Below are 27,572 nucleotides of genomic sequence, written 5' to 3' on the forward strand. Positions count from 1 at the left end.
TCATGTCCGAGTGCTCTCAGGTTGTTCCCTAGTTACAGGTCTGCATCCTCCCACAGTGAAGGGGCTCACAGGTGCCAAACTGAACAAGCCAGTACAGCTGGGAAACAAGCAGGGAAAGCCTGCCCTGTTGTTCCCAGTCTCCCAGCAACTGGGACACATGGTTCTGTCCAGAGCAAGGCTCAGTCAGAAGCCAGGGTACACTCAGAGAAGCATAAAGCACTGTTTATTTTGTAACTGTGCCACAATATTACATCACCTCCCTTACTAACAATATTATTTTGCCCCTAAATATCATTCCCTTACATGCTCAATTTTGTGGTTCAGACTCAACAGAGAGCATCCGTATCTAGGTGTAACTGCACTACAGCTGTGACACAAGCTCTGCAAATCCCCAAAATGGACAGAAGCCCATAGAGTTATCTCTCTCACGAATATTCATTCGTTTAACCATATTTTCAGTGACATTTTCATTACAGCAAGTATTTCATAAATATATTTTTAAGATTCTTGTCAGGGTTTATCTTGAACCTTAATACATGCATGTATGTACTTTTGCATATGTTTGTTTTTATAGCAAGTGTCCCAATGTACTACTCTTTCTGACTGCCTGATTGTCAGGAACGACTGCCCTGCACAGAGATTTTTTAATTCTATGAGCCTCTTCTGTAACACACAAAATTATATCCGGATAAATTAATAGACTCAGTGCTTGTTTTGTCTGCTACTACTCTACCTTAAGTCAGGCCTCCAGACAGACAACTGTATAGACAGAAACCAGTTTCAGGTCAGAATACGTGACATAGGCCATTTCACAAGCCTGCAATTATGGATGGATCGGGTACTCTACACTTTTGTTGACAGACCAGGATATTTCACCCAGACAGTGGTGGATATTGGTTGAGGTCCACAGATTTGTCTAGGAAAAAAGATAACTGAAGAGAGGGTTAGTAGCGGTCTGCAAAATCATGACTGTTACAGGGAAATTATGACTGTTCTTTATTGTCTCTTCCACACAAGAACCATGGGGCATAAACATTTGCTGTTCAAATTCAAATTCTTTGAGTGGCTCTGACAATGATCAAGAAAGGTTAAATGTATTTGGGAAAAAGAAATCTGTTTCAGAAATAGATGCATGATGTGCTAGAAGCAATCTGGAGAAAATAGATAAATTTCTGCCAGTCATAACAGTAGAAATGCTTTATTATAGTTTTTTTCACTTAGGGGGATTAGTGGTATTCAAAGCAACGTGTGCTGTTACAGAATTTGAATTTCGAGACAGAGTTTAAAAACGACTAATCAGGTAGGAAGACTGTGCATAGCATGGAAAATGTATGAGAATGCTATGACAGCAAGCTGCAGGAAGATAGTCATATTTCAATTGCTGTATTTGGGATCCGTTAAAAACAAGAAGGACAAAAAAACATCTTATTGTCTAATTTACATCCTGAAAATAGCTGGACAAAATAATCAGCTTCTGATGAGCAAATAGAGTCCACAAAAAAAGCCAGTACACCCCCTGGTCCCACACTCTGCTCATTGACACACTGTGCAGGTAGTCCAGTAAGACATTTGTGATGTTTTCACAGCAAATAAAGCGCCTTGTACACCTGGGCATGTACGAGCAGATGTAGCCACATCTCCACCATTCTTTTTAAAGAGACTACTTTTCCCTGTTTTCCTCCATTTAACCATTATTTCAGACGTTTTAGAAAGTTAGTTCAGATCATACTCCACTGCTGTTCAAAAATAATTCAAACACAACGCAAAAAAGCAGCAAAAACTTCTGAACATCCACTGCAGTCACTAACAAGGGACCATTCCGAAAATACTTTCAATAAGGTTATGTTGTAATGGCAAATACAATGTTTTGTTGCTCCTTGAGAACACAAAGTATTTTTGTGATGTGTGTAAGAGAGAAAATGACAGCATCAACAACAGGAAGGGAACCAGAGAGAAGGAAAGAGGAAAATAGAGAAAGAATAAGATAAAAAACCAAATACGTAGATGTACTGCTGGAATTACCAGCCTTTTTCCTAACACTTACTCAGTTCTCTCTTAACTACAGATTCTACACTTAGCATTGCTTATTTAACACTATTCACACTAATTTAATTTGCTGACCATGTTCTTGTAAGCAGGTACTAACTCTCTAATAAAATGGCAATGAAAGTTATACTCATAAGTCAACAGAAAATTGAATTTCAAATACAATTGAAACTTCAAATATACCTCCAATACCCTAAGTACAAATGCAGTCATGTCTAACTTTATGACATAAATAAAGTTCTACTTTTTAAAAAATGTTCCTCTTGCTAATGTTTGATTAACTTGCTAGTAAGTAAGCAACAGACAGACCATGGGATAGTTCATTTAAACAAAAAAAATTGCTAACTTACATTGTTCTGCCAAGAGATCTCTACAAATAGACACACATGCACACAACAACTCTGAGCGGCACAGTTTACCATTTACTTTATCTGCAAAATGGGAGTATCAGATGATGTATCAGAAAGAAATTTTTTTTAATTGTTGACTAACTTCTGATACTGATCTTGATCTCAATTTTACATCTGGATTCCTCACAAATTGGGTATTACGCCATACATGAAACCCCCTATTTTTGCAGTATCTTGCTTATCTACTGAAAATCTTCACATTAGTTGAGAAGACACAGGACTCATACACCAAGCCTGCTTTCTTTTCATATTAAAAGCAGCAATGAGCTATGATTAGAATAAAGTTTATTATCTAGAAGTCTAGTATTTTTCTCCCATAATACCTGTTCTATTTAATTGCTAGATATACTAATCAGATTTTAATGGGAGTGAGACTGAAAGTGTTTCAGGAACAGGAAGGAAACTAAAAGGTGGGAGAAAGAGTAATTTAGAAATTGCAAGAGTGTTTTATTTTCTTCCCAGTTTTCTGGGATTTACCTGATTTCTGTGACACAAAGATAATTTTAAGTGGGCTAGTGTTTCTGAAATACCTTAAGATATAATTTGGAAAAAAACTCTAGCATATATTTTGGTTTTCCAAACAACATGTAACTCTCAGCAGAAAATAACCATATAATTTTTAACAAAATTAATGCAAGCTAGTATTAGCAGGGGAATTAACTTGAAACATAAGAATTGAGTACAGGTGAAAACCTGGAAATAGTAACACTGAATTATTCAGAAGTGAAAATAAATACTGAGTGTGTCTGGACAGTCCAGGAGAATAACTTAGCCCCTTTTAGTTCAGAATCAACCACTGAAGAGACTTACAACACTGAAAATTGTTCCTTGTTATATGAACATATTCCATTTTATGGACTGCACACAAATTTTTCACAGTCACAGTGGAACTTGCTATTCAAAGCATGTGATCAGTCATTTAAACTGTTTGATACTGATTCTCACACTGTCTGGATAATTCCCGATTCAACACAGAAATATTTAAAGTTGGCTATACAAATGTTCCAATGTAAACAAACAGACTAGTTGAGATCCTTCTGCAAACAAAAAATTTACAGGATAGCAAACTCTGCCCTTTGTTGATCCAATTTTTTACTTTTTGCTTGCCTGTTCCTCTTTGCAATGCCCCTATATATACTTCTGAAGGATGTTAATATTACCCCTAAATATTCTTTTCAATAAACAACCCAAATTCTCCTATATTTCTCTGTTAAGTAAGAAGTCACAGATCTCTGATCATCCTCCTTGCTGTATTCTGAACTCTCTGCTACTACTACCCATCTTTTTAGAAGCAGGATGCCTGATGCTAGCACAGTAGAAAAAAAAAGAATATTTGCACGTGTAAGAGGACACCTTGTTGCAGAAACTGTGGTGCTCTAAAAACTACTATGTGAACAAATAAATGTGAACAGAGAGAAGGTGGTACCCCAAATATTCTGATGACAAAAGCCAGAATTGGTCTTTCTTTTAGTTTAAAGAATTTTCTGTTCCATGAATACCCATAATGCATGATTTCGTTTTATTCAACCTGTATTGTCAAGAACAAATTGAATAGAAATTAATTAATAATTGGTCAAAAGGGATGCATCGAACCCATTTAACTACTGTGCATGTATCAATCAATGCCAGTTTTATTAGAAATTGTTGAGTAAAAGTTGAAATGATCCACCTAAAATAATAGTGGGGTGTTTAATACTTGGGGAGGTTAATTATGAGCCACTTCTTTAATGACTGACTATTAAGCCATTCTGCCTCAAGCCACTATAGGACAGCTACATATATATATACATGCATACATAAAACACACACACAAAGCCCCCATTGCTAAATCAAGGAATTACATGGAAACAATACTCAAAACCTCACAGTCACTCTTATAAAAAAGACAGAGATTCTTTCCTCATACATATTATAATTTATTCTCAATTGTTTTCAGAAATGTGGAAAATGTTATGCCATGAAATGTTATTTGGGAGCACTAAGAAAGTTAAATGTTTATGTTCGGTAAACGCCCTTGATCCTCCTTCTGTAGCCAGTATGCACAGTGCATATATTTTAAAATGACAGGTTTAAATATAACTGCATTCCCATTTTACTTACTAACCAATCTACAGATCGTGACTGGTTCCCAACTCTCATTTTAAAGTAAATAAATTAATACACATGCTGGAAGTCCCTCCATCAGTCAGTCACACTTGGGATACACTGTTCCCTTTCCTAAAAATCCAAAGTTCAGCCAAACAAGAAAAAAAAATCTCTTAAGGACACTCCTATTTCCTTCTTCTCAGAAGTCTGGAAAAAAATGTGCTGAAGTAACATGAGCTCAAATTTGCACACGGTGACTTCTGTTTTGACTGACAAGAAATGTTGTATAGATACATTGATGCTAGGTATTTTGGACAGAATTACTACTGAATCTATATATTATACACCAATCTTGACTGGATCAGTTTTATTTGCAGAGAATATATGGGTATTGCACACTGCCTCTCCAAGATTTGCCCTTTCACTTGTTGTTTTAGTAAAGTTTACAAAACATTTAGTAACTTCAGCATCCTGACTAAGATTCATTGCAGGCACAAAAGAGAATAAAAACAAAGAAACAAACAAGCAAAAAAAAAACCAGAGAGAGAAAAAGCACAAGGTGCTCTCTAAAAATGAAAAAAAAAGAAATAAAAATCAGCCATCTCTGAAGTACAGCCCCATTTGAACCCTCAAGTTGTTCTCTTTGAAAGCTGAGAACTTTTAGAAAAAGTTATGACAAAAATAATATGATCAGCAAATATCTGGAGTGCAATCCAATGTTGGCTCTGTATTGTCTCTTTCCAAAGATTATTCCATAGTCAAAAGCTTTGATCAAGTCCTCTTCTTCTTTAGTTCTCATGAACTTCACCCTGAAATTTGCTGTTCCAGAATCATAAAGTTGGCCTATAGAGACATGTTTGGAAAGGCCTGACGGAAACTGGTCCTCATTACAATGAAGCCTTGAACTGAACACCATGAAAAAAACAAATAAAATCACTTTTGCTAACTGTTACCACACAGTGGTGATTGCTGTTACTGTCCTACTTCACCACCTTCAGTACAGTGAGATGAAAACTTAACATGTTTTTGCTGGACAGAGGAAATGAGTTTGAGGACAAGAATTGGAACAGAAGTCTAAGACAAAAAAAAAACCACAACATTTTTAGAACAACCTTAAGCAAGTTGTGCAAAACCTAAACTCCCTTTAAAAAAAAGGATTCAAGTTGTCTGCAATGTCACCCCAGTTTAATTTCTTTTTGCTTATTGTAATTACAGAAACCCCCAAAATTTTCATTTGCTTCAGACAATCTGACTGTAATTCCAAAATCTATCCCAATTCTGCAGGATGGAAACAGTATGACAAATGTCTGTATGGTCTTCCAGCAGTGCAGGTTATCTTCTGAGATGCAATATCAGAACAGCTCAGCACACAACTGCTCTGTCATGGTTTTATTGTTTCTGACACTAAGCAAACAACTCACATATATATGAAAATGTTCTTAAAGAAAAATTACGGAGAAAACTAGTTGATGATTCCAAATTATTAACAAAGTACATGTGACAATGTTCTCCTCATCCAAACCCACTCATCATAAAAGCTTGAAAAAGGCTGCAGTCATGGTATTTCCTCTGCCACCAGAAAAGCACAAAGAACCCTGTGAGAAAGCTATTCCTATTGTTCCTGAATCAGATGGTATAAATAAGTATCTCTGACTTCAGCTAACTATCCAAACCAAAAACTGAACAAGGACTTACCCCTAGAATTTCTCCAAAATGGTTAGGTAAGGTTTATCAGGCAAAATGATGATATATAATGGCACAGACACACAAAGGCAGGATAACAAGTTTGTCAGCATTTTACATCAATTCCTCATAACTGAATAACTCTCCATTCAGAGTCACTTCACACTAGCTGCACAGTAAGAATATACAGATAGCAGTTAGCAAAACAGCAGCTGACTTGCTGAACCGTCTACTTCTTCCCACAGTCAACAGTGTACACCTGATAGTCCATTTCTAAAGGTCTCTGGGAAGAATTAATCTTCAGTTGTTGCTGAGAAGCCTAATAGAGCTACAGAGAGCTGATTTCATTCATTTAGAAAAACAAAATGAAACAATACACACAAAATGCCAACCAAAAATGAACAAATAAAACGCTTCTTTAACTCACATAACTTCATCTGAGGTCTGTGGGACAAAATTATTTTGGCCTAGCACTTATTCAAATGTTAACAAGTAACATCCAAATATTGAACTGTTTGAGAAAAAGTAACACTTGGAAGCCTCACCCAGTCCAACATAAACAGAAATAAATGCTTTAAGATATGAGGTGCCTTTGCATTTGGATGGAGCAAAAAGGCTTTCACATAACATGCTAAGCTGAGAGCTGAGGTTTCAGTAGTTCAGCCTGCTTTTTCTTATTGCAACTGCATAAATGACAGATGCTAGCTAGAAGACTACTTGCACTTTTGTAAAATAAACAACCCTGAACTAAGCACTCACAGAAATAAAGCAATGTCAAGCTTTATATAATTTTAAAAATGTATAACAGAGTTCTGACATGGAAATGGCACTATAAGCAGTTTGATAAACACTCTAAAAATATTCTTGCAAGAAAGCCGCATTGTTAGAGTAGTGACTTACACCGTAATTGTACACATCTCCCATAGGAGAATGTAGGGTCTGTACGAGATGCACTACTCTTCTTCTCCAGCAGTGGAAGTGCACTTCTATCAAAAAGATAAGACAGCTCTAGACGGTTCATCTCCTTGACATTAATACGCATCGGGTCTGCACTGCGAGAAGAACTCTCTGATTAATCAAGTGAAATACTATTTTCTATTACAAAAGCTCCTCAATATGTAGGCCAAAGGGGGATCAGAGATGAGGAAAACTGGAAAATCCTTTCTGCAGGTTTGTCGGTAGGTTGCCACTGAAGTCTCTCCAAGAGACAAACACAAGTGAAAAACAAGCTTTCCATTATCATCTTAAATGCAAAAGGTCTTGGTTAAGTGAATGGTGAAGTTACTCTCTTGTCATTGGTTCATCTAGCATTGCTGAATGCATTACAGTGCATTAATAAAACCTAATAAAATGTTGGACAGAATTTTTTAAAAAATAGCAAATGTTGATCTAACTCCTACTTATAAAATGCGCAGGAGGACAATTTGAGAATGAATCTATTATGCCAAAATGAGACAAGTTAAAACAACCAAAGAAATTACTATAAACTTCAAAGAGTGTCTTAAATGAATTTTTACAGTTAGGAAAAGGCTTTTTTCCAGAATACAACATACAGAAATCATAATTTTCTATTAATTCTTTCAAGGTAATGTTTTGAGTGTTCATAAGAAAAGAGCTTGACCCAGACGAAACAGCATGGAAAAAAAAGATCTAAGTATCAGTTTGGGCATGCATGCAAAAATGCTTATGTGCTGTTAAGTGCTCGTTTTGTATTCCCTTTCTCCTCCTGGTGAACATGATGGCAAGCAAATATCTTACTGGATAATAAACCAATACTTTGAAAAAGCTTAACACAGCTGACGTTTACTGGAGTGTTAAGTTGTTCACCAATGTTTTTAGAAAAGCTTTTCATCCATACCAGCACTTCTTTTGATCTAGCTGCTGCCCGATAGTAATAATTTCAATGGTTTCCTATGAAAGATCAGATACACAAGTTGGAGAGAGCATTCAAATGTCTTCTTACTCATACTGCTAATGCAAACTCAGAGGACTTGTTTCCAGAGTTACTGCTCTTTTAGAAGCTCATTAAAGTACTTTAAGAAGTTCATTGAAGAAACGAAAACCAAAGATGTCTATGAAAAAAAATGTGATAGTTGTTGACTTATTTGAACTTAGCGTCTGGTCCTTGGGAACGAGTTAGCATGGCTTAATGTCTATGTTAGAAGACAGTAATGGAAACATTGAGCTGTGAGTAAGAACCAATAAAAGGAAGACTGATTACAAAGTAATATATAATAAAAATAATGGAATCGAAACACTTGCAAATCGTATTGAGCTGGCAGGCTCTATTTGCTAAGCACTCCATAGGTCATGCTCTAGTCTACTACAGCAAAGTAAAAAGACTGAAAAAAAAGAGAAGGATTGAAATGTACCTCCAGTGAAATCCATGTGAGCCTTGCCAATCACATCTATGGTCCCACTCATATTTTGCCATGGTACAACTAAGAGCAGAAGATGGCCTGCTTCCTTTACACCGCATTCTTGGGAGTTAGGATAAACAAAATGTCTCCCCCAACACTAAAATTTGATGCAATTTGAAGGAAGGTGGGTTGTTACTACAAGATGTGATTTAGGTGTTCTCTACAAAGTCTCCACATGCCAGTTCCCAGAATAATTTAATGTCCATTATAAGCTTAAAAAAATCTCAGTCATTAAACTATAAAAATAATTTTGCTAATGACCAAATATGCAATAAACCTACTTCTTCCCCAGTGCTAAAGAAAAAATGTTATGGTTATTAGAATAAAATTCCTACGGTTTAGTGATTTTCTCATAATACTAGGCAGTTTGAACATCAACAAAAAAAATAATTTTGTCTCTGTACAGCTTTTTTTGTGCAGAAGGGGAAATAATTAATTAATGATGTAAGTAAGGCAGCAAAAATTGTGTATTATTTAAAAAATAATTCAATACATAGCTAGAAACTGAGCAATATCTGTGAAATAAGGCATAAGACCTGTGTGGTGGAGACGGATTAGAAAACATGAGCTTTTTAATTTCAGTATCACTGGGCCAAATATTTCCTTTGATCAGCACTATATTTTTGCAAGGATGCTATATTTCATTTGAAACAGAGCAAAAATTATCTTTCAAAAATAAAAAAAACACAACATAATCTTTTGGCGAAGAGATTTAAAAGAATATATATTACAGCCAAGATGTGTGCCACTTGGCTTCATTAAATAAACTTTCAGGAAGCTTATTTAAAAGAAAAATACTCAAAACACGCACACAGAATGCATAATACTGCCACCAAGCATATTCTGGTGGAACTGAAGACAGGTCTTATTTAATCCTCAATCAAACATCCAAAGTTAAAACTGCCATGTGTTCTCTTGGTGATTTTTCAGAAATGCATGAACAGCAGATTTGAATCCAGGGACATTTTATCAACTCTGACCACTCCTTGGACCAATGCCCCAATCTCTTAAATGCAACCAATCTGAAACCCAGCTAATCTGAACTCTTGTACAATATCACCTAAGTGAAAAATTACTTAATATTTTTGTACAATAGCATAGGATAATAAGGGAGCACAGAAGATGTCTAGTCAAATCAATTCCATGCTTGAATGAGGGTCACCATAAGAGCAGACCAGGCTGCTCAGGGCTTCATCCACCTGGTTCTTGAAAACTTCCAGTGATGGGGTCTGCATAGCATCATCAGACAACCAGCACCATTGCCTGACTGTTCATGCAGGAGAAAAGTTTTTCCTTATATCCAGATCCTACCTCCCTTCTTTCAGCTTAGACCTGTTTTCTGTTGTCCTACCACCACCATGAAAAGTCCGTCTCTACCTTCTTTACAACTTTCCCATTGGTACTGGAGGCTGCTGTTTGTTAGGTCCCCCAAATCCTGCTGTTATCCAGGCTGAACAAGCCTTGTTCCTGCAGCCTTCCTTCGAAGTGCAAGCACTTCGTCCACGAAGATGATCTCAGTGGCCCTCCACTGAACTCACTCCTGTTCATAGATAATTTTCTTGCACTGAGAGGCTCAACGTTGGACATATTCTTCTCAATATGGCCTAGTAAGTGCTCAGCAGAGCGAGATAATCACATTCTTCAAGCTACTGGCTGCGGTCCTTTTATTACCATCCAAGATAATGTTGTCCTTCCTCGCTGCCACAATCTACTACTGGCTCACATTCAGCTTGCTGTCTATCAAGACTTTCCCATTGTTTTTAGCAAAACTGCTTTCCAAGCCAGTGAGTTCCCAGCCTTTATATGCTCAATTTGGTTTACACTATATCATATACCTACCAGAAAAACAGTTTTTAACTCTGCCAAGAGTCACTCTGTCAAAAAAGAAAACGTATCTTTTCTCTGTTTTGATACGGTAAGCATCAACATCAGCTAGTGAATCCCAGTGGAAATTCCAGAGCTGACACACAGATACAGGAATTCAGTAAATATAGGAGATAAATGATGCAATCGTAGTCTAGATTGATTGATCTAATGCTAGCAGCTTTGGACTGCATTCCATTTCATTGGTGGACACAGCACTGAATAGAATCAGCACAGCCAAGACACACACAAAATGGCATTAGTTTAGGTTACAGTACGTTCTGTATCAATTCTTTCAATTTTGTTTTCAGGTTTTTTTTAATTCTGCCTCTGTCAGGTCATGTGCTAAAGAATGAACTCTGTCATACAGAAGAAAACATTGTTTGAGGTAGGCAGGCATCTTTTAAATGTGCTCCCTCCACACACACATTCAGACCTTGGCATATACTTTTGTAAAATGCCAAACGAATCCAGATTTTGTATCCTACATTGGACTGGCATGTAGTTGTTTTGTAGCCAGATCATTTGACTGGCCCTAATCTATGGATGCAAATCTGAAAGGCAATATCAGACATATTCTTGGGATCATGCAAAGAAAACAAATTTAATTGAGCTGGCACATTGAAAACTGTTCACTCATTCCCCTTACTCGCTCCTCTAGGTTTGTGACTCTTTACTGTAAAAAAACTCAGCAATGCTCTATAAAAACTGTAAAACTGTAACATTTATTTCTTTAAAAGGCAGATTTGCTGGAAAGCGTTTGGATAAAACTTAAAATTATGGGAAGCATGACAGAAGATAGCATGTTGCCTGAAACCATACGTTAATAAAATATACTACTGGTCAAATGGAGAAATTGTTCATGTCTTTGGTCCTACAGTCAAATAAGACGAAAAGAAGAATATATTTACATAAGAGTTGTGTAGGTTAACAGAAATTTACCTGTAGGATGTTCAGAATATTTTCTATTAACAAACATTACAACCAGACTCTGTAATGCCTTCCTTTTCTAAAATTATCGTATTATTTAAATTATAGCTGAAATTTGGAAAATTAAATTTTTACTTCATGAGTTTATTATTACCTGTATTATCCCATGTTACCTTAGCAGGTCTCCCTCTAATTCTGTCTAGTTCACGTTTAAAAAAATATTGACACCTTGATCTTGATGGCTTTTCTTCTGCCATCACCATCCTATCTAACCATGAACAACAAGCAGCCACTGTTGCTGTGAATGTGAATCAACTGAATGTGCAGTTTGAACATAAATTGTTATTTATTTGCAAAGGTTCAAACTCCCAGTCTATTCAGGGTACTTCTTTCTGCATCCACCACCAACACATTCAGTCATATTATTTTAGATCAGTTATAGTCAGGGGAAACTGGCAGTAGTCAATTCCTTTATAAAACCAATGCAGGAATTTTGTTTTATCTCCTTTTAGAACATCTAGAGTGAAATGCCTGTCTTTGCATCATTTAATCTATGTTTTAAGGATGATGCCACCTGTTAATAATTTTTCTTTGCCGCACACTTTGTATGTTGGAGCAAATTTGATTTAATAGGAGAATCATGGAAAAGCAAATACACGTGGTTCCCTAAAGTATGGTGAAATGGGCTACCCAAGTTTAAGTTACTTTCATGAAGCTGATACCCTTCTGTAGTGCAGATCTGTTCTGCACTACAGGTGTAGCCCTGCCTTCAAGTGAAGCAAATACCTGATACTGATTTTGGAAAGCATAGGCTGAAAGCACAGACTGCCTCAAATAATTCTTGGAAGCTCAAGGCAAAGCAATCTGGACATCTAGGGGCAAGAATGGAGCAAGAAGGCTCGAGCACTGAAGCGTCTCTTGAAAGAATAACTTTAGTTTTAAAAGGCATGTGAAAAGGTTGGACGTCACTCCTAGACACAGGAATATGACAACACTTCCCGCCCTGTGTCCACATTAAATTTACTGTCCAGCCTTGCAGTGCCCTGACATTCAGTCAATCATTGATGACTTAAATAAAATTTCCCATTGATATTTTGATATCACTTTCATCTACTAAAAATCTCATTAGAAAGATAAGTGATGCAGTAACTAGAAAATCACAGGTCTGTGCCTAATGTTCTAGTCTCATCAGGTAAGCTTTCATATAATTACATCATGGTGGTGCTTTAATAAGCATTAATATAGGTCTAATACTTTCTGGTTTATGTGTTGGCAAGTTTACTTAAAACTTGTAAAGTGAAAGAAATGAAGAAAAAATTCTTTAATTGTTCTCTTCTAGAAGTATAAAAAACTAAGGTTACCCTTGAGTCTGCAGTACAGCAAGACACATGATCAGTGCATACAACCAATGGAAAACAGAGGTGTTTCACTGAGCTGGCTGGAATATTGACTCACTTCTGAGAAGTGAAATGGCACTTACATGAAGATTAGGGTCAAGAGCTTTAAAAAAAAAATAATCAACATACAGCTAGGCCTCTCCATTTAAACTTTTGTTCCCAAGAAAATAAAAGAGCTCGATCTTTATAAGGTACCAAGTTTACAGAAGTATCCACTGAATTTAAAAGGGACCTGCAGCAATTTTGAGACATTAAGAAAGGTTTAATCATCAGATAAGGACACAGGTACCTATTTACCCTCTAATTTCTGAATATCTCAACCTAGATTTCTCTAAGTACAGAACCATCTGATTGTTCAGATGTTAGCTAGAGTAGAATTCCAGTTCATGTACATAATTTAATCCATTGAAACATTACATGGTGCCATACATGAACTAATTACATAAGCTTATCGCAGTAACTTTTACCCTTGCTTTCCCTATTCCCATGATATTGTACCATTATTTTGTAAGCCTTCCTAAAAAGCACACTGCAATCCTTTCAGAGCAGAAAATCATTTCTTAATAAGAACTGTAAAAATATAGAGTGCTGCAGAAATAACAAAATAACATGTTTTCCGGATTACTTGCAATAACATGGAACTTACCCTATCCAACAGCAACCTGATACCTGTAAGAAACATTAGCAATCTAACCAGTCCTTTTCAGCTTGACGCTTCTAAATCTCACAGAGGCTATGTCACCAAGGTCATGCAGCTACTGCTGTCATATAACAGGGACCTCAAAGTTGATGGGTGCTTGATTTGTAAGCCTTTTTCTAAAAAGACAAAGCAAATAAAGTTGCATGCAATTAAAAATGTTCTCATCAACATTTAAAAAAAATTATGCTTGTTATAATCAAGAGAAAAGGAGAAAAAAAGATAAAGAAGTGGATGCCACTCTTAGTCCATCTTAAGACTTAATATGCATTCCCAGCGTAAATAGGACTTGAAGACTTAGGACTTGAGACCTCTTTATACTCATCATGGTTTATATATTCAAACCTCAAAATCCAGAAACAATAGTCTATCGGGGAGAGCAATTTCGGGATATTGATGGAAGTTCCCATGTTCTATAAGCATCTTATACTTCCTTATCCAGTGACCTCTAGTACAAGTAACAGTACACACCGTATCTCATCTCCATCACCTTTGCTACAAACTAGCTTAACTTGCAAGTTCTCGTTCATTTTTCTACCTGGTCCTCCATGGATCTTTAATAAGGATGCTCCTCTAGGTTTTCCCTTGATTTCACACCACTGTCCTGCTCTCCCTGTTTTATCTTTCACTGATTCCCAATATGACACAGGTTTTACTCATGTATTACACTGAATAATACCGGCCCAGATGCTTCATGCAAGGACATGTGTAAATATAGAATTAGTCCATTTCAGATGGATATAACTGTCCATTTCACCTCCAGGAGCCAGTGTCTGAAAATTATGCCATCCGCTCTTCTGTGCCCTGAGAGCAACGAATGAGTTAAAAGGAACAGTGAACAATTTTACACACAAACCACCAGGAATGCATATTCCTACTGGTTTGTCTTTTTGGCTATATTTGCCTTCTGAGAATACCAGTTGGGAAAATTGTTTAGAACTCAGACACACGGAACAATAAAATGGCTTTAAACTAAAATGCTAGAAAGTCAATATGTAGATGGAACATGTTAGAGCTGCATCGAGGCAAAGCTTGGTAGCTCAGCATAACAGGAACTTAGCAGGATTCTGGAGCTGAGATCTAGTAGACACTTGGAATATAACGGAAGTTTAGTCCCTGAGTGAACAGACAACTTCAAGGATCAAGGGGCTGCTTCTAGCTATTTCTATAGCTATTTCTTCTTAGTAAGGGAAACCCCAGCCTTTCTGATAAATACTCTGCAGTATTACCTCACTGCTGTAAAAATTCATCCAAAAGACAAAGTGAGATGTAGTAGCATTATAACTGTAACTGGAATAATTCAGAGATTCAGATTCAGAGAAAAAAAAATACAGTAGAAAATCTTTAGTTAACAATCTCTGAAGAAAAAAAAAAAACCCAAAACAACAAATAAATCCAACACTATTTCTTCCGTAAGTGCCATCCAGCCTGCTCTTTCTCCCTCTCTCTGTCCTCAAAGAGCTAAAACCTACTCTACAAAGCCTTCTGAAGGCTGTCTGCCTGCTATCCTCACTGCCCACCTACCGTAGGGAGCAGCTCCTCCCACCTGCACATAAAAGCCAAGTGCATGCTACCAGCAGCAGATCAGAGCACTTTCTCAGTCCTCCACTGTTATGAGCCAGTGATCTTCTCTCCTTGGATCTTGTATACTCAAGGTAAGATTACTGCTACTTCAGGTTTCTGTTCTAGCAGCTATTTTGAGGAAGTCTTAATGTGAACTCTAGCACTGCCTTGCTGGGTGGTGCTGCCTTCCACCCCCCCTCCCCCATTTTTTTTTTTCAGATGTAGTGTCATCTGACATTTAAGTTAGTAACAGTCTGTTGTTTTAGCAATGAAATAAAAACAGATCTCTCTGGGAAACACTGTGTGGCTGGAAAAGGTCTTCTCTCCCTTTCTAATCATTTTTTTAAGAGATCAGTATACCCAGACCAATTCTAGCAATTTATTACCCCTTTTAATAGTTTCTCAGTACAGTCAAAGTTATCAAACAAACTACACTTTAAAGCTTCCTTAAATTCTGTTTGAGGAAAGGAAGAAAAAAAAAAAAGCTAAGTGCTAATTTAAGGAAGGAATTGGTTTTTATTAGTTACTATTTGCTAGCCATATTGAGCCAATCTTGGGACTGAAGTGTATCTTCACAGGTTTAACTGCCTTTAAAAAAAGTGATGAAACTTAAGCCCTCACAGAAGCACAGTAATAAAGCTGATGGAATTCACTATCTAGTAACAAATTTGCTTAAAGTACACATTTCACAAGGAAAGTTCTGTTTCTTGGAACAACAAACATTGTGTCTCTATGAAATTTCTAGATCACATTGAATTTATGTTATCTACAGTTTGCCTACATAGGCATTTCTGATGCTAGAGGAAGGAATAGTTAAGTTGCTCAGAGACAGCTACTGAACAGTTGAACTTCTAAAAAGTTGTTTCAAAACTGTGTTTGCACTACCCTCCATTCATCTATCCATCCTCACAGGGGTGGATTGATTAGTGACTAGTACCAGCTTCTCATGTTGTGTAAGTCAGTGCACTTTTAACACACAGTCACCTGTTTAAAGAAATTCCATCATAGAAATCCTAATCCTAGAATGCCTCTCTCCAGTGCTCAGAGAGGAGGGAAAGCATGAACTACCAAAAGCAAGCAGTGAAAGATGTCTGTAAATTGTTTTTCTGTACTCTATGTAATACATTCTGCAATTACACAGTGGTGTTTTCTTTTTGATAGCCAACCAATTCTCTTTCTAAAGTGACTCCTTTTTGTTCTTTCCACAAATTAAAAGAATTACGTCCACATATAGCTGCACTCACATTGTCTGCAACATTTTAAGCTATAGCAGTGTATAATAACAGCAGAACTCTGCTCAAAGTGCTGTTTTCTGTGTACTGTATCTAAGATTTTCTCTGCATTTTACATGTTATCTATTGTAATGAATGGGGAAAATAAAACACTGCCTTCAGCTATTTGCCTGGAAGATTACATAAGTATCTTTTAGGAAAAAAAAAAAAAAAACCAACAAAAAAAACCTAAACAAACCAAAAACCAAGCAAACCAAACAAACCAAACAAAAAGCTAAAAACTAAACAAATAGAACTATTAGAAAATAAAGTACAGCGGTTTCTATAGCAGGCTTACAGTAAAACTATTTTTGCATCCAGTTAATCCATATAAATTGTCCACAGAAGACAGAAATACAGCCCAATGGTTTTCCTTATAACTAACATTCTATCTCTGAGCTACAAAATTTTATTCCTTAGTTAACATCTGATTTTTATAGCATATATAGCTTTTATATATCCCTTCCCTCTCCAAAACCACCCTTCTTGTAAAACACAGATATATGATTTTATGTGTAATGCATACAGAATTTAGATCTACAGTCTGGCAGTAAAACCTCATTATTCACACAGAATTTAACTCTATCAGATAAATCAAAATTTCTAACAGAATAAATTTCAAGGAAAAAAAATTACTTTGCCACTGGAAATATATAGATAGCAAAATACCTTTTATTAAAGCCTGCTGTGAAATGTAATGTTTTGGCATTTGAAAAATGGATTGCAGGGCATATTAAGAAAATTCTATTCAAAGGAATGCATCTAATTTAGATCAGAATCTCCTCTAAGCAATTTCTCTCTTAGGCTGAGTAGATAATTCATCTTAGCATCACTTTGCAGCAGGGGATGAAGGGAAACTGCACCGAGCAGGTCTCCAAGAGAACTTAGATGTCTAGGAATGCACTTATTGACTTCTGTGCTGAGCTGAAACTCCTTTTTATGATATCAAAGCATAGTTATATTAAGATAAAAATACTGTCATTTAAAAATAATGCTACACCACAATTTTAAAAAAATAAGTGAACAAGTGGGAGTACAAGGAATTCAGATTTTTTGAGTAATGACCATAACATTTTGAAACAACAACATAAAGGAAAGGGACTAAATTTATTTTACAGCCAGACATTTCACCTGATTTCACTTAGATTTTTTAAGTGTTGATTTAGGGCATTAAAGACCACTTAAACCACCAGAGTAACTCCCACTGCTGTGAAAAGTGTAAGACTAGATACCTAGAAACACAGGATAAACATATCACTGTCTGCTTATCTAGGCATAGGTCTGCCACTACCACTGCTTGTGAGGCATGCTGACCTTCTAATTTGTTTTCACCCACCTCTCTGTGAGGCAGAGATGTTTTCCTCTGACCATGATGATACTAAATACATGGACTATTTTGCTTAGAGTCACAGTGAAAACTTGTGCTACAGAGTCAGGTTTAGCTCTTCTGGGTTCCAAGGCTTTAATCCCATGCTTCATTTTGTATTCAGCCTTATAAAGCCCACCCCTTTGTAGCTGATCTGTCTTTGCATGACTCTCTAGGGCTGAACAGCAGGGAGAATTCCAGTGACAAATCTTGAGAGAAGTAATTTACTCCTAAAATTTATGAACTTCCTGTGAAACCGTTTGCAAAACTCATAAAAGGATTTGCAAGTCATTCTTGGAGGGGGTAAATAAATAGATAAATAACCAAATGACCACCTTTTTCTTCCCCTCTTGTGGTTAAAGGACACCAACCCACTCTAGGCAGGATGAGCAAGCAGAGATCCACTGCCATGGACCAGAAACCATGGACAACATCTGACTAAAAGAATTCAATTTTGGTAACTCAGTAGCAGTAAAGACTCAAAGACAAGCACATGGTGCTTATGCAAAATTCTTCATATGGCTCTTTTATGGCACGTAGAATATATTCTTCCTTTCTTTTCTACATTTGCTATCACATGCCACCTCTATAAGTGTAAAGGATATAGCTTCATGCCCATTGAAACAAAAAACAACGAACTCCACTAGCTTAGACCTGTCCCTTCATATTTTAACCCTAGAACATTAGGTTTTAGCCCTAGAGTTAATTTATGAGGGTATCAACTCCTAATTGCTCCTGTGGCCTTGCAAATAATGTATTTTAAAAAAAAAAACAACAACAGAACTCAAACACTTTCTGATCTCTGTTTCTAGAGCAATTGCCCTAGCAATGGAGGCCTTGTCTCTTATTCTTTTAACTTGACAATTACCACTAAGCATGCATTCCTCACAGATAAAACAGTGAATGTGTGAGAGGTAACTAAAAGACTAGCAGGAATGCTAAGTACCATGAGTGGTTGTGTCACTACTTGCCATAGAAGGTGGGACAATTTTCATATGCCAGTTTTACCAGGCAGAATTTTCTGCCCACTTATTCTGTGCTTTACTGCATATCTCAGGGGAAGAAAGATTAAGTTTTATACCTGAAGCTTAAATATATCCCCATATTTTCCCTTACTTTTTTATCCTTCTGATTATTCTAAGCTGTGGGTTCTTTCCTTCTACAGGGAGATAATTTTCTCTAGTGTCATATTTCTAAATGGTTCATTGGAGTTTTTGTAGAGAGGAAGAAGAGAAGATAAAAACATTGTAGATGGCTTGTTCAGCGTAGTTAAAAACAACAACTATCTGTATATATAAGTACAAAAGTTTCTTACTTTACCTACTTACGCTTTCTAGAGTTTTGTGAAAGTGATGTTGCCTTTTTAAGGCTTTCCCTCCAGAAAGTGAGATCTATTCTTCGTGCTAATGGGTTTCTCCTTCAGCAAAAGCTGAGGAACTCTGTATGTTTAAAAAGATAATGATGAGTCCTGGTTATGAAGCCTTTTGTGGGTCTTGTGTAATAACTATGTCTATTCTCTGTACACATCAGTAAACAATTGTGCTTGGTCTCCCCGTACTCCTGAAATGTTGGATGTGTTTCTGTAATTGTCTTGATGTATAATGATTTTAGTGTCTCATAACTGCACTGCAGGGGATTAATACCAATATGCAGTCTAGGGACATCTTTTGATGTTTAAGACTTCTTCATGTGAGTCCATATTTTATAGCAAAAGCAAGATGAACTTAAGTCTGTTGCTTCTTGAATAGCAGGTGACATGTAATGGACCCTTTTCAAAAGGTACTCGGAATCAGTGCCCTCTCTTGGTTAGAAAAAAAGCTATATAAAGCAGCCCAATGAGAGTGTTTATCAGTTCCCTCTGCTGGCTACAAAGCCCACAGCCAGATGAGCAGCTGTGTTTGCGGAGGCGAAGATCTTAAGTTCTATTCCCAGTGCTGTGTGCATGCGGTTAACTGATGACTGTGGTGTCTGTGCACGTATGTGGATATCATTCTTTAAAGGGTCTCATCAACAGCTACACTGAGTTCAATATGAGGGCACTCAAAAATAATATGAAGTTCCTGGGAGGTAAGAAACTTTCCATTTAGGACTTAAGAACCATGCTAGCAGCTATGCCACTCGTAATACTACATACCTAGAGCATCCTTCTGATATGCATATCTTTCTTCTTCCATCTCTTCAAGAAAAGTGTGTGTGTGTGTTCATTACACTCATCTTAGAGACATCTGGCCAGGTATCACAAATATTCTTGGCGATCTCAAATTGTAACACTTCAGAATCTCAGTTTCTGAGAACTCCACATTTGCAAAAAAAAAAAAAGAAATAAATGGTACCAACAAGAACAAGGCAACCTAATTAAGAAAACAAACAAACAAAAAAAAAACCCAGAAAAGAACCTACATAGTTGTTTTCCATTCTTGTAGGGAAAGGACTATATAATCTGGTTATGCAACTGAAGAAACAGGTCATGCAGTTTATGCAGTCATTCTGAAATAAACTTGAGATTAAAAAAATATACTGCAAACTTAGTAAAGGTTTATATTTTAAATAAATATCAATAAAACTAAAAATCACAGATTCCTGGGTCAGGTATGCCAGTTCACTCCAGCTCCTACGAATCTGTCACAGCAACATGCAGGATATACAGAACCTATCCTGTTGAAGGCAGAATGAGTCAAAACTAACAGCTTGACATACTAGATATCAAAGGTATATTAAAAGCCAGATTTTTTAAAACATCTGCAGCATATGTTTCCTGCTAACTAGAAAAGCAGCCACTCTTTCCAGAGCAACATACTGCTGCATTCTTCTCTCCGAAAGGAAAGCAAGAAGTGGACAGTAGCACACTGCAGACTTGCATAGGGAACTTCTAGCAAAGCATTTGTCCATTTTTGCAAATGAAAATTCCAGAGAGCAAAACCCAGTATTAGGAAGTAAAGCAATAGCACTTTTATGTAATATGCTACAGTCCCTGAAAAGGAGATGCTTACATTGCCTCTCATTTACCTGACACAATTTTCAAAGGGACAGGACAGAGTATGGCACAACCTCAGGGACACTCAAACCGAATACAAGCAACTTTCCACTGAAGAAGTCTAGCAGTCAAGTCTGTTGATGCCAGTACGTGACTTACCCCTGTTCTGCCTTTCCGTTCTTCCTACCATGTGTGGAGCTCCAGTGAAAGCAGAGAAAAAGGGAAAGAAAGTGCTCAGATATTTCCCAGTATTTCTTAGTAAATGTATGAGAGGATCTGAGTCCAACTCTCAGTTGATGGACATTAATGTAAAACATACAACTGGGACCTTTGTTGGCAAATCTCAGCAAAAAGTCAAGAAGTAGTTACTTTAGGTCACAGCTGAACAATAAAAGTGAGCTTGTGAGGAAAGTTTAAGTTGCCAACATTGATATATCTGTCACCTGCACTATAGATAAAAAGCAAAGAAGAAAAGAGTAGTTAAGCAACTACATCTCACAAGCACTAACATTCACACAAAATATATTTTAGAAAATAAAGGAAAAACGGCAACACTCAGTACTTATTCCCTTTCAGTCAGTGGCTTGAATTGAGTTTACCATAGTAGCACATCACATTGTTCGCTGCAGAAAAATGCAAAGCTTAGGCCTTTAGGAGTAAGTCTCTCGTGCTTTAGTGCTTCCAAAAATGTCAGTGCTTGTCAAAGTGTTTTTGAAATAAAACCAAAACCATGTTAATAAAATGAACTTTCCAAGACAATGCTGGCCAAAACTGATTCTTAGATTTCTTTTCAGTAATAAACTGCCTCTGTGGTTGCTGAGCTGATAGGGAGGAGGATTTAAAGGGCCAAAGCCAAGCTCTGATTAACTCAAAGAGGGTAAAAAAAAAAGAGCTCTCAAACAGAGCACAAGCCCTCCAATGAATGGAAAGATTTTTTTTCTGAGGGTGGGCAGAGCTTAGCAAAATCCAGCTGTGCTTTCAGAACCAGCTGTAATCACTATTTGGCTCTGCTTGAATGTATTCCAAGACTGGAATACTTGTTGTGGGTACAATTTGTGATGTGCTGCTGTAGAATACTGCATGAGACTCAGTACTTGTGTAATGCAGAATTCACAAGCTGAATGTTAGTTCACAAGAGCTACCCCTCCTATTCATTAAGTAGCATTTCCCTACATGAATTAACAAGGCAACAACTGGAAGGATTCTGTCCCAGTCTATCCCAGCCATGTGGATGAATAGCTCCAAAAATATGCTCCACTGAAGGATGAAGGCATTCTAGATGAACTGAGTTCCTACTGTGCACACAAGGCACGTGCAAGTCCAGGCAGTGAGATCTCCAAACTGTTTTGCTGAACTCCTCTAGTTCCAACCAGCAAAGATCAGTTTAGGAGGTCTATGCAGTGTAGTCCAAGTTGCCACTGCAAGGATATTATCTTAGTTCTTATGTTCAGGAACTCCTACAGACTATTATCTTTAGGAGATGTGGGCATAACATGTTACATCAAGAAACTTGGAAAACATTTCAGGATTGTTCCCTAAGTTTGCATTACTATCCTTGGCTAAAAACATTGTTCATACTATCCTGGAAATGAAGAAAACTGTACGTTTAACATCCAAGCCTGATACTCAATGAAAGATTCATTTGCAGGATTACATTTTTTTTTTTGTACTGCTATACAATTATTAAGTGGCTTTTAAGTTTTAAGGAAATCCACTCTGCTCAGCCATCTTTTTAATGCCACCTGCAACGCATTTTAGTTTTAAATTACTCTTCAGCAACTAGTTGCAAATACTTAGTAAGTAAAATCCAAGCTACTGATTAGTTTTTGAATGTGATTCTTGGGGTGTATTTCTGTTCCACAGTCAGGGCAAGATAGCTCTTAGATGCAAATTTCAGTCACAAAAACTGCCTTTCACCACGTTCAGAATTCACTTGCAGAGACTATTTTATATTATTCTTTTGAAACACCCTATTTCCCACATCACATCTGTCACTCATATGCTGAATGGTCTCAAGAACTCAATACAAAATTTGTGTTGTGAAAAAAACTGTCTGTGAAACATAAGCAAAACAAATTCAATTTATTACTGCTTAGAGATATTTTCTCTCCTACATGTACTTTCACTGTTCTACTAACACTTTATCTCATGAAAACAAGTATAACAAAAATAATAGAATGGAAGCCTATTATATTTTCAATGCTCCATTCATCAAGTGTACTTTGAGAGCCAGAATTTTAGCTTGATGGACTCACAACACAGAGCCTTATTATTCAAAATAACGACCACATCAACAAGACAGGGAGTGGCTCCCTCAACTCCCACCAAATAGCATTTTCCAGGGGCGCAGCAACCCTTCCATCCCAACTTCTCTGTCTCTGCAACTAAAGATGACAAGGAGAAATGTTTTTGCTTGCTCAACTGCTTATAAGTTGTTGAGACTTCAGGGAAACATAAAGTCAGTCAGGCCAGGACCCTCATGTTGGTTTACCGCCTCCTGCCTTGTGTTGTGCTTTGTGGTTCCGGCTTGCTCTAACATTAACGCCACTTCTGCACATAGGCAGTCAGAAAATTGATTAAAAGCCAGCGCCACCCATTCCCAAAGGAGAGGCAAGGGTTGAGGAGAGCAGAAACTCCCTGAAGCCCAGTCAGCTGAGGAGCATTTATAGAAACACAATGCGTTTGAGGTTTCTTGGGTTTCAGAGATAGAGCCTACGGGCTTTGCTTCTGCGTGCCAGCCCTCGGTGCCCCTTTGAGAAGGATCTGGGTAGCATTAGCTTGCACAGATGTGGACAGCGCTGGAAGGCCAAAACCAAGGGGAACAGAGTGGGGGCTCCACTCTTAGCTGAAAAGAGAGTGTTGCATCTTGTGAGAGAAGGCTGCTGAGAAACAGAAGGAAGGCTGCCCCAGCATGCAGCGCAGGAGGCTCAGGACTTTTCAGATTTCCCCGTCTGGAGGCAAAATTGAGGCCACTGTAAGTTTAAAAAAAAGGGGGGGGGGGAACTAAAGAGAGAAAGAAATGTCCGTTTTAAATTACTACTGTATGTGGATGTCTAGTACAAGGAGGGTACCAATAATCTGGTAAAGTTGAAATTCTAAAACCCCAGAACTCCCTCAAAAATTCCAAACACTTTGGTGGGACATGGGGAAAGAAATATCACGTGAGGCATGAAAATTACAATAGTACTGTATTCAACAGGCAAAGGATTCAGAAGGCAAACAGCTGAACAGACAGCTTTATAATTTCTTTCCAATGTATTCTCCCCGTCTCACTTTGTTTAGCACAAAGGGTTTTGAGGATGAGTCTTTTTGATCTTTTTGTTACATCCTGCAACATGGTGGAGCCCTGACTCATGAGCAAGGATTTAAGACAGACAAAGAGCAGCACCTCCTGAACCTGAAGGCTTAAATTGTACATAGAGGAAAGCTGACTCCTGCTCCAGTCCCTTTAACACACTCTTGCTTACACAGATCATTGGTATGTCTGGAAAGACATTATATTACAAATGCTTCACCTCCTGCTCCTGGCTGCAGAAGCATCCAAGAACATCACATACAGCAGATTAATGAATTTATCCTTACAAGCACCCTGGCAATATCACTCTCAGCTCAGAGGAAATTGAGGCACAGAGAAAGTTGCTGGTGTAGCATTTCAAGAGGTTGCTCCGAGCCAGATTTTCAAGTGTCTTCCTATCACAGTGGGGTCTAGTTGGAGAGCTTGATTCCTACCTGGGCACCTCAATGAGAACCAGATTTTCTTGAGTGCTCAGCACCCAGTAGCTCTTGCAATGACACTCGCAGCCAAATTTTCTGAAAAGTTTCTTTGATCATCTTGCCGCTGTCTCACTGGAAGCAGAGAGCTTTTGAAAAATCTGATCCTGTTTGTGGGTGCTGAGCACTTTTCAAAATTCTTGCCTAAGTGACCTGGCCAAGGATGCAGACTAAAATCTGAGCAGAACCCATTTTGCCTAATCCCTAGGCCAGTGATTTAACCACAGGCGTATCCTTCCATCTTTGGCAAAGAAAGAATAGACGCTAGTTGGGGCAGGAATCAAAATGCCAAATAACTGCCAGTATGCATGCCTGCCAAGAAAAATGCCCGGATACTTGTGGGCAATCTAGACAGCCACTTGGTGCTTTCCGTAGAAAGGATTATTTCTAGTAGCAGTGCCAGAGTCTGGCAACCTGGATTATGCTTTTTCCAGATGTACCTCTTTCTTTCTGAGCTAAAACTCTTGTGAACATGCCCTCACACAGGCACACCCTCCCCACTCTTGAGAAAAAAAGAGAAGCTATCCAAACACTGTACTGTCTCCATTATCCTTAGAAAGCCAGGCATGCTTGGGCAAGACAATAGTATTTTGTCTAATGATTAAGAAGCAGTGGTCGCGTCAGTGAAGATTCTTGTTTTCGTTGAATATTTCATTCATTTCTGAACATAAGCAAACACTTAGCTGCAGTTGTGCTAGATGCAAAGGAGGAAACACATGCTATTCTTGGCCGGGCTTTACCTCTGTGGGAAGCAGCAGCCTCCTTACAGCAGCCTCTGTAGACTGCGTGATTTTGGTACATTACAGGGTGCATTAGAGATTGTCCTGAACCTCAAGCAAGGACCTGCCTCCAGATTATGAGTACCCCAAAGTGGGAATGCATACAAAACACCCCAAGACCCAGCCTGGATCCTATGTTTTATGCTCTGTTTGTGTGAGGTCCGTTTGCAAATGAGTTTCCAAAGACATGAGCTCAAGGCTAGCTTAATATTTCCTTTCCAAGCAGACTATATCCATTCAGCTGCCACTCGAGGTGCTGCTCTTGGGGTCACTCAGCATCAGCTTGTTGGACTGTCTATCACAGGCCTTCATCTTGGAGTCCAGCTTTCATTAAAGTGCTCCCTGTCTCACCTCTGTCCCCAGCTTTCAGACCACCTCCTGAGTCAGTATCTGACCAGTCTGGTAATGAGAAGATAAGGCACCCAGTCACCAGTGTGTTTTAAGAGAGCATAGATATCATAACTAATGAATGAAGATGTTTACAGAAAAATAGTTTTGTAAAACTGCTCAGACTAAGCTGTTGCTGAGGATTGAGCTTAAGCTATATAAGCCAAAAAATGCAGCTGTATCTTTTCTAGCTACAGCTAGAAACAGTTACGTGTACTGGAAAAACCCTTAGTGGGGGGGAGAGGGAACAAAATAAAAAAGAGATGCTCTCCTGACAGATGATTACACCTAGAAGCAAGTTTGAACATTCATGTTGTGATCTGTTGGGTCTATACCTGTAATAACACAAGGAAAGTGATGGCTGTGGCTTGTGTTTGAATTGTTGAGTGACAGTGCTTTCACTTGATTCTGACATCTGCTGCAGTAATTACTGTGATAACAAGTCTGGTCAGAAGCTGGACTTCAGAGAAATACCCCAGTCAAATACTACAGCCTCAGCTTTACAAACAGAAAAAACGAGGCAGAAAGGGATGAGCTCATGCAGGTTGTTTACACAGACATGTTTTAACATACCTTGTGACCTAGTAGGTTATAGGGAATACCACTGGAGAAGCTTGGATTATGATTAGTAGTTTTTAGGGGCCTTCATGTTTTTGTCAGTGAATTTGTAGCTACAGCGTTTCACTTCTTCCATCTTGCAGATTTTTTTAATTTATTTTTCATTCTCTTGTCCTGTTACTGGAAGAAGCCAAAGCATTTCTGTGGGAGAGCTGGAGTCTACTGAGGGCCCAGGTCAAGAAGTCTGTCTTAGGTGTCATCTCCTCTGAACAAAAATAATTAGCAACAGTTAAAAAAGTGTCCTAGTTTGGAGAGTGACAAGGTCATCAGGACAGAGACTGCTGGTAAAGGACTGGAAGGTATGGTGCTGGAGCACAGGTATGAGAAAGGGCCCATGGAAAAGGCCAGCAGGCTTGACGGTCCGTCCTGATGCGGCTTTGAAGCAGAGCAAACAGCCATTCAGGTGCTGGCAGAAAAGGATGCCAACACTAATAAAGATTGGTCTGCAGAAGACCGACTCTTCTGCACCATTGGCTTACTCCAGAGCTAAGGTCATCTACTGTGGAGCTGTTGCATTTTCCTTCTAGGCCTAGACGACCTGGAACTAACTTTCCTACGTGATCTTAAATGTACTTTGAAGCTTTTGTCTTTGGTCTTAATAAGGTAGCACACAGACTTAAAGGTGGGATGCCAGAACTCCCAGGCAACCAGTCTCATTGTCAGATATTGTTATGTCAAATATTGTTATGTGAGGAAGGTTCTCTTTCTCCCTAATTTTGTCTAGAAATGCACTCCAAAAATGGAAGAAGTTTCCTTTTACAACTAGTGCATGTGTTTCCACCAAAGAGATGTAGTTTTTAATTAACATATTCTGAAAAAATAGTTTTGATTAGAAATTCCTGCTTATATCTTTGGGAAATAATTGGAATCACTAAGTATAATCACTTAAAAGTGGAAAAAAAATCCACTTTCAGGAGAGGACAGTCAGCATTTCCCATATCCTTCTAGCCGTGCTCATGCAGACAGTCACTTGAAGTCACCACCTACCATCTCATAAGAACTTGGGTCTCGTTCTTAACCCCAATAAGAATTAGAGAAAACTGTATTTCTGGAAGCTACATAATTCAGCGTCCCTAAACAGAGAAGTTTTCCAGCCTTTACAGATTCACCGATGACACAGCATAACACCCGCCAAGCCTGACTGAATTTACACAGTGAAATAAATCACTTTTTAAGTGTTTGAATGTCATTGCGCGAGTGAAAAGATAAAAAAATGCTGTATATCATCTCTACAAAACCAGAAGTAGTTATATTATAAATAAACAGAGTTTGCTTGGTATTAGGGACATAGGAAATTCCATTCAAGAACAGA

At 37.9% G+C, this 27,572-nt stretch overlaps 1 protein-coding gene across 3 annotated transcripts in view; it reads left to right on the plus strand.

Annotated features, from left to right (window-relative positions):
• The first annotated feature begins 15,053 nt into the window (after window positions 1-15,053).
• Window positions 15,054-27,572, plus strand: part of COL8A1 (collagen type VIII alpha 1 chain) — a 96,370-nt gene continuing 83,851 nt past the window's right edge. For 2 of the 3 annotated variants that reach the window (XM_054079681.1, XM_054079809.1), the window contains exon 1: window positions 15,054-15,186. The gene's annotated coding sequence lies outside the window, so the exon portion shown is untranslated. Of the gene's footprint in view, window positions 15,187-23,505; window positions 23,680-27,572 lie in introns of those variants that run through there. The other variant, XM_054079744.1, reaches the window with a different exon arrangement.

Source organism: Cuculus canorus, chromosome 1 (genome assembly GCF_017976375.1).
Source record: "Cuculus canorus isolate bCucCan1 chromosome 1, bCucCan1.pri, whole genome shotgun sequence".
NCBI lineage: Eukaryota > Metazoa > Chordata > Aves > Cuculiformes > Cuculidae > Cuculus > Cuculus canorus.